Genomic DNA, 7,047 nt, shown 5'->3' on the forward strand with positions numbered 1-7,047 from the left:
CGCGAGCGTCTTCGGAAGTACAGGGTGTGTGCAGAAAAACATGACCCGCATTTTTACATGTAACTCGTTGTCTACTTAGCCAAGGAACTTCCGGTGGCGCACGACGGCGTATTTATGCGTGCGAAAGCTACAAAAAAAATCCTGGAAGCCATACTCAGTGTAAAAAAATAAACAGAGCGCGAAAACATGGGCTTCCATGCATTAGAATCGGGCGGTCATGACAGTGCATGGTAGTGTATTTCGGTCTCAGGAGAGTTATGTGCAGGCACCGCTATGGGTACTGCCGATGAGTATCCATGTGGAACATCGTTTCGATTTATGCACCGATAGCTCCCCTAGCGGTACTTGAACACAACTCTCCTACGTCCACCGTGTTGCCCTTTCACATACACCCTGTTGTCCACCATGTTGCCCTATTCTGATGCACGGAAGCCGACGTTTTCGTTGTTCCGTTTATTTTTTAAGCTGAGTATGGCTTCCACAATTTTTCTGCAGATTTCGCACGCATAAATACGCCATCGTGCGCCACCGGAAGTTCGTTAGTTAGGTAGGCAACAAGCTACGTGCCTAAATGCGGGTCATGTTTTTCTGCACACACCCTGTAGAAGGGGGAAGGCTGGCTCCAAGGGGCTGTACGTCGCAAGTCTAGGTTGTGGATACTCGTGGACAGCTTCTTCCGATGTGAGCCGAACAAATGAAGGCGTCTCCCTCCGTGACCCTCAAGACAGTGGCTCTCGGGCGCGACCTTGTTCGCACTAGAGTCTATAGTTCGCTTCGGGCGTAGTTCAACTCTACCAAAAATTGGTGGCGCACTATGACGTCATTTGTTTACAAATGAGGTCTATACCGGATCCGTGCCCCACAAGTAAGCCAGAGCAAACACATAAGCCGTAAGCTGGCAGTGGACGACGATCAGAACATCATAGCCGCAATTCAAGTGAATGATCAGATGCAATGACCTCTGTTCCACATGCGTGGCGACCGCCCAGCACATTCTTATGGAATGTTCACTCTACTGCCAGCAAGATGGCCGCTCACCTTAGCAGCACCCCCTATATGAAGATCCTGTGCTCCATCGTCGGGTTCTTCACCTATGCATGGACAAGACATCGCATGACGCCACTAATTAGAGCCTCATATCGCATCCACAGTTGTTCGCGTTCACGCTTGAACCGATAACCGAAATAATATTTTTCGGTCCATGTTACAGTTTCGGTTAATTGCCGATGGTGAATTGCGGTTACGTTCCGGTTACGGTTCCAATTTTCACGGTTTAAATTTGGGTTCCAAGCGGTTTTCGGTTCCGTTCTGGCTTCAGTTCCTGCCGAAGACAGACGTGGACGAGACGTCTGTTGCACATGTTCCCTATAGTATGCATCAGTAATGCCAAAGTATGTTATATATATATATATATATATATATATATATATAGGGAGTGGGGGAAAGTTATTTATTAAGCTGGCATTTAAACTAAGGGTCTGGGGAAGTCTACGTTTCGGCGGAAGCTCCGCCTTCTTCGGGACTGAGATATATATACATATATATATATATAGGAGTCCATACAACGTGCATATTTTTTAAATGCGTTCTGACAGATATCATAACGTTTCTTCCACATATCACGACGACACAATTTTACAATCTTTCGTCTACCATATAGTAATTGCGTATTTCGGAATATTTCTTACTGATCATCATATAATACGACGGTTACATATTACGTCATATTTTTGGTGCCAATTGAACCCTTTTTTTAAAGTTTGCCGCTCCCTTTATTTTTCCACTGATCACCTTATTTCAAAATTGAGATCATCAGCCCAAATCACGAATCAGTAACGTTGTAATCAAGTTGTGCTCCATAAAATAAGGGAATCAAAGTATTGGATTTCGGTGTTCTCGGAGGCAACGAGAAGCACAACGAAGAGATTCTTTGGAATAACATCCAGCGACATTTTCGCTGTATACATGCGTGGCTTTCAACGGCACGTTTTTAATCGTCAATGTAAGAATGCACTTAAATGCAATGTATGTGTGTGCACTTTTTAAAACCTGAGTAGCCGAGGAATGTCTGAGTGTTAACGAACGTTCCAACTGCCAACAACTGTCAACAAGGTAAATGCTCTTTTGTAGAACGTTTTTTAGACAATTTGGGTATGCAGGTTCAGTACCATGGGCACGCAAAACCTTCCAGAGCAACCTAACCGGTATCTACTATTTCCGCGTATCTTGCGCATATTTAGACGTTTCACGGAGCATATTTTGGAAGAAAGTCCCGACCCCTAAGTAAGACCCATTTTTCGTAGCTTCCCGCGCACTTTGAAGCTCCCATCTGGAGATAGTCAGTCATGCAAGGAAGTCCCTTAATTCCCAGAAAACCGTGACGTTCTCCGCTGTTCGTTGAATCTCGAATTTATTTGGCTTCGGAGAACCGCCATTCCATGGACTGTTACCTCAGGATCATAGTGATGCAGCCACGTTAAATCAACCGTAACAAGTTGCTCAAGAAAATGTCACTAGAACGCTCAAAACGCTGCAAAATCAACTTGGTGGTACCCATTCGTGTTGTTTCTCATCAGCATTCAAACATTTCGGCATCCACTTGACTGGACACAATCAACAAGGTCGGCTGTTGACACCGTTGGAGGTCTCGCTGATCTTCCTGCGTCTTGGTGTCAAGTTCTCTTCCGTGTGAACTGGAATGGCAGCCCGAAGTTGAAAATTTCTTGCTTGTTATAGTAGACGTGGTTCTGTCGATAGCAAAAATGAAGGCCGCTCTTGAAACCTACCCTTCTTGGTCTTTGTCCCTACGATGACGAGATCGCGTTTGTATATCCAGGCCTTTTCTGCACTCCCTAGTACGCAGGTCAATTGAGTCGTATGGGTTGGACAAACAGATGAGGAAATTAAGACGGAAAATATCACGACAGTCGTGAAGCCTGAATCCATGGAAGCTCCAAACAGCGTCTTGCCTATAGAAGGAATATAACTAAATAAGAATTCTGTCTCCGTGATACCTGAACAACTGAAATATGCGAGAACAGCAGAAGAAGGCGGCTGTATGGAGCGAAACCGACGCTCGAGTGCACTAACCACTACTCGTTCACTCGTTGCAACGAGGTGAACGAGTGAATTAGGCGAACTGAATAAAACTGCTTCGGAGATATCATTCTCGTCGAACCCAAATCGTGTCTTCTATGCTTAAAATTAGAACGCAAGATAGTTGTAGCGGCCAATCGTATTTAATCTTCCGAATCCAAACTAAGCGCGAGTTTTTCCGCAGTGTAGCGCCGTTACGCTCCATTTTCAAATGTTCCATACTGTGTCCCACCCACCAGTCTACGGTGCAAGTAATGGATCCATTTTATAAACTTGACTAATGTTAGGGGGGTTACGCGGCAATTCGATGACCTCCATTGTCTGACAAAGTTAGGTTTGGTCGTGTATCGCATGTTTTGAGATTCCTTCTAAGAAATCCTTCTGAAAGGCAAAGCAAACCGAGTTAAACGGAACTTTCCACGCGCCGGTGTCAATTACTGCGTCAACACATTTGATTGACATCTGTTCTTCGTAATTCGTTCCACCAACCGCAGTCCGTTAATTTAATACTAGGACAGCGTGGCCGGGGCTGTCAAAACACACCCTAGGGGAAAGCAGGAATAAGGGAGGTCTAATCAAAATGGACAAGCGTAACCCCCGGGAAAACTTTCCGGGAAGAGAAGAGATTCATAAAACGGGCCGTTCTCTTTCTTTACGCTTTAGAAGCAAGTTGCCACCGTTACGCGAGGATGTAGGATGTGGAACGAACGACATTTTAGTGGTGATGATTGGGGAGTTTCATTGCCGATTTCACCTCAATAAGTAGAATGGGTGGCACAACCATATATCCCAATCATCTGGTAGCCTTCTAACCTTTCGGGTAAAAACCGCCCCCTTGTTTTACGGACGTTGAAGACGACTATTGCGTCTACGACACTGGAAATTACGGAACTATCGTGCTGGCTGTAGACTATTTCCGCTTATACTTGGAGGGCCGCAAGTAGACAATTTTACAAAGATGCGCGCAGCGCAAAGCAGCATGGGAACTTTGAGGGCCACTGCTCCGTCGTCTGCTTCGGTTTACCCCAGCTAACGACATCGGGAATGTTGTTGTTCTTCTGCCTCAGCCTTTGGTACTCCACCCATGAAACCCTTGCATGACACAGGTGGCGCTGGCTTTGCCACACATGGCGCTTTATTTTTGAAGCGCGATGCTGGCAAGCTTACGCTTGTCCCGTACTACAGTTTGCCATACAAGACAGACAACCAGGCGCTGTCCTCTACAGCCCCAAAGGAAAGCTCGCAAGATGGATGAAGACCTGGGTTGTAACGCGACTCGTTATTTTATTTGCCATATTACCGCCAAAAATTGGTCTTAATCATCATCACAAATTGAAGTTGACAAAACCCGCTGCGTACTGTGGACGAGGCCACGATAGGCGAATCTTTTCCCTTCTTTACGCTTGACTTCCCGTTTTGTTTGCTCCATAACGCCCCAGTACTTAGCAGACTGCAAACTAACCAAACGTTTCGCGTACTTCACAAAATGCCGGTAAAACGAAAACCCATCCATAGCCCTAAGTACACACAAACCATCTATTGCACTACTGAAAGCGGTACGCTCACCCACGATCTCGTCTTTCAAAAAGAAAAAAAGGGGGGAGCGCAATTGACTCTAGCTAGTTTTAGCGAGGGCTGCGCTGGCAGTCTGGGCAACTCGAGTGTCGTCTGCCGAAACCGGAACAAATAGGCCGTGGAAGTTACCTCGTACACAGGACGGCCATCAGGGTGGGATCTAATGGATTCGGATTGGGTTTCGCGGTCAGGACTATAAAGGTTACCCTTCGCGTTAACGGTTATTTTTTAGCACGAAACAAAAAGCTAATTGGGAATTTGACCAAGAGAAGCAAGCAGAAACAATGCGGATTTGCACTGAATTGAATCAGAAAATATTTTAAAGGAAAAATAATCGAGTGTACGCCCCAAAACTGTGAGGGACGACACGACAGATCCGGAAGTCGATACTGCTAGGTATTTCCTCGGATGCAGCCAGTTTGCAGCAAATTCAGCAGTATGAGTGAACTTGAACAAATGCAGACATAAATTTTCATCTTATGTTTTCATAGTAAATCGTTCGAATACGCTCAAAGTTATACAAACAACAGTGTTACACAAAGTACCATGGAGTGCCCAAGAAGAACGCGAGAGATGAAAATTAATAAATGAACGTAGTATACGAAAAAGGCATTCAATAAATGAACAAGGAACCTGTCAAACAATCTCAACACGCCACAAGCTTCCCCCATGTAAACACCCCAGAGCACTCCTTCTGTTGCAGCTCATTTAACGCATTGATTCCATAGACCGGCACGAATTGAAGGAGCTCCCAAACGTGATTATGGATACAGACCCGCTAACAGGCTTCCGCATGAATCCACCCGTGGCCCAAGACAGAATCAACCTCTCCAATGCTCGAGAGAAAGGTTATTAGAAATACGATTCGGTTATTGCAACTCATACGTCTCGTAATATCACAGATCATTTATTGTGGTCCACGAGAGCCATACGAAAGCGGACAACAAGCTTTCTGATTGAACACTCCAGTACTGAAATGGAACAACTGGGTGTCTCAGGTAAATGGTTGTCTTTATGAAGAAAGGAAACTGCAGCGTATCGCACACGATTCTTATCTTCCTCGCTTATCTCATGCGTCCCGAAATAATAATACATGCCTCCAGTTACTCCAGAAACAGGAAGTGTTGCTTGCACGGCGTCATGTGACAGTTATCCTATTCCCGACACCGATATCACGTTTAACATTAGTGAGTTTTAGTATACCGTTGATAAGGTTATCGTGTCTATCGGAACCAATCGTAGTCGCGTGTGGCTCAGAATCTTATCCACTGATTGGATCCGGTTGATACGGTTCGACGCAAGCCACGTTATCAACAGACTGCTAAAACTCTCTATTTATCTCCCATGCACACTTCACCTTACACATAGACGATAACTTTACAGGCACCCAAACTCGCATATATATGATTTATTTTTCACGTTTATATGCCTTACAGTACTGCTCCGGGGAAGATTTTTCCTAACCTTATAAATGCAGTAGAGCCCAATGATGTAGCATTTAATTCCTAAGATGTGTCCTACTGGGAATCAGCGACAAAATCACTTTTCCATTTACAGACGACAAAACCCGTTTACAGACGACATAGGATAACAGGCGGCAGCGCTCGCTCGCGTTATAGTGGCGCCCTCAAGAGGAAGGTTCGTTAAAAGGCTGGGGGGAAGATTTCCTCTCCGCCACGCTACTATGTCAACACAGCAACCGCCTGTTTTGACAGTATATATCGAGCAGCCGGGCTTCCCTAATTCGTTTATGCCACATCCCGGCCGACAGCCTGTAACCACAGCGCCCGCCTGGAGAAAGAGATGGAAGCGACTGAATAATAGAGACTTGGAAAGAAAAACAAAGCGTACATTTGTTGCATACGGATTGGAGCGCTGTTTATGCTTATGGTTAACTTCAACTGGATTATCACCTTGTTTTTCTTGGAAAACCTGTTTCTTCGCCTATCTATAAATTCTTGAATGAGTTGACGTAATAGTTTCGGGTTGCTGTTTTAAGTACCAGAGTAGAATAACTCCCACGGCCCGCAGTCACGGACGACGAAATTCATTTTCATTTTTTAGGCCTAGTACAGATAACCTTCAATGGCATTTGCACACGTAACTCGTCGTCTGCTTACCTGACGAACTTCCGGTGACAAAGCAAGGTTGGCAATGTGGTGTATCACGACGTTAGTACTATCATATGTCCTCGAGCTTGAGACGGTGGTAGGGACGGGGGTCCATTTATGCGTGCGAAAGCGTCATGCCACCGAAAGGCATCGTCCGAAAAATCGTACAAGCCATACCGAACGTAAAAAAAAAGAAAAAAAAAAAAAAAACAAGCAGCGAAAACATGGGGTGTATCAGCAACATGACGGTCTCGGAAGAATTGCA

This window comes from Ornithodoros turicata, chromosome 4 (assembly GCF_037126465.1).
Source record: "Ornithodoros turicata isolate Travis chromosome 4, ASM3712646v1, whole genome shotgun sequence".
Taxonomy (NCBI): Eukaryota; Metazoa; Arthropoda; class Arachnida; order Ixodida; family Argasidae; genus Ornithodoros; species Ornithodoros turicata.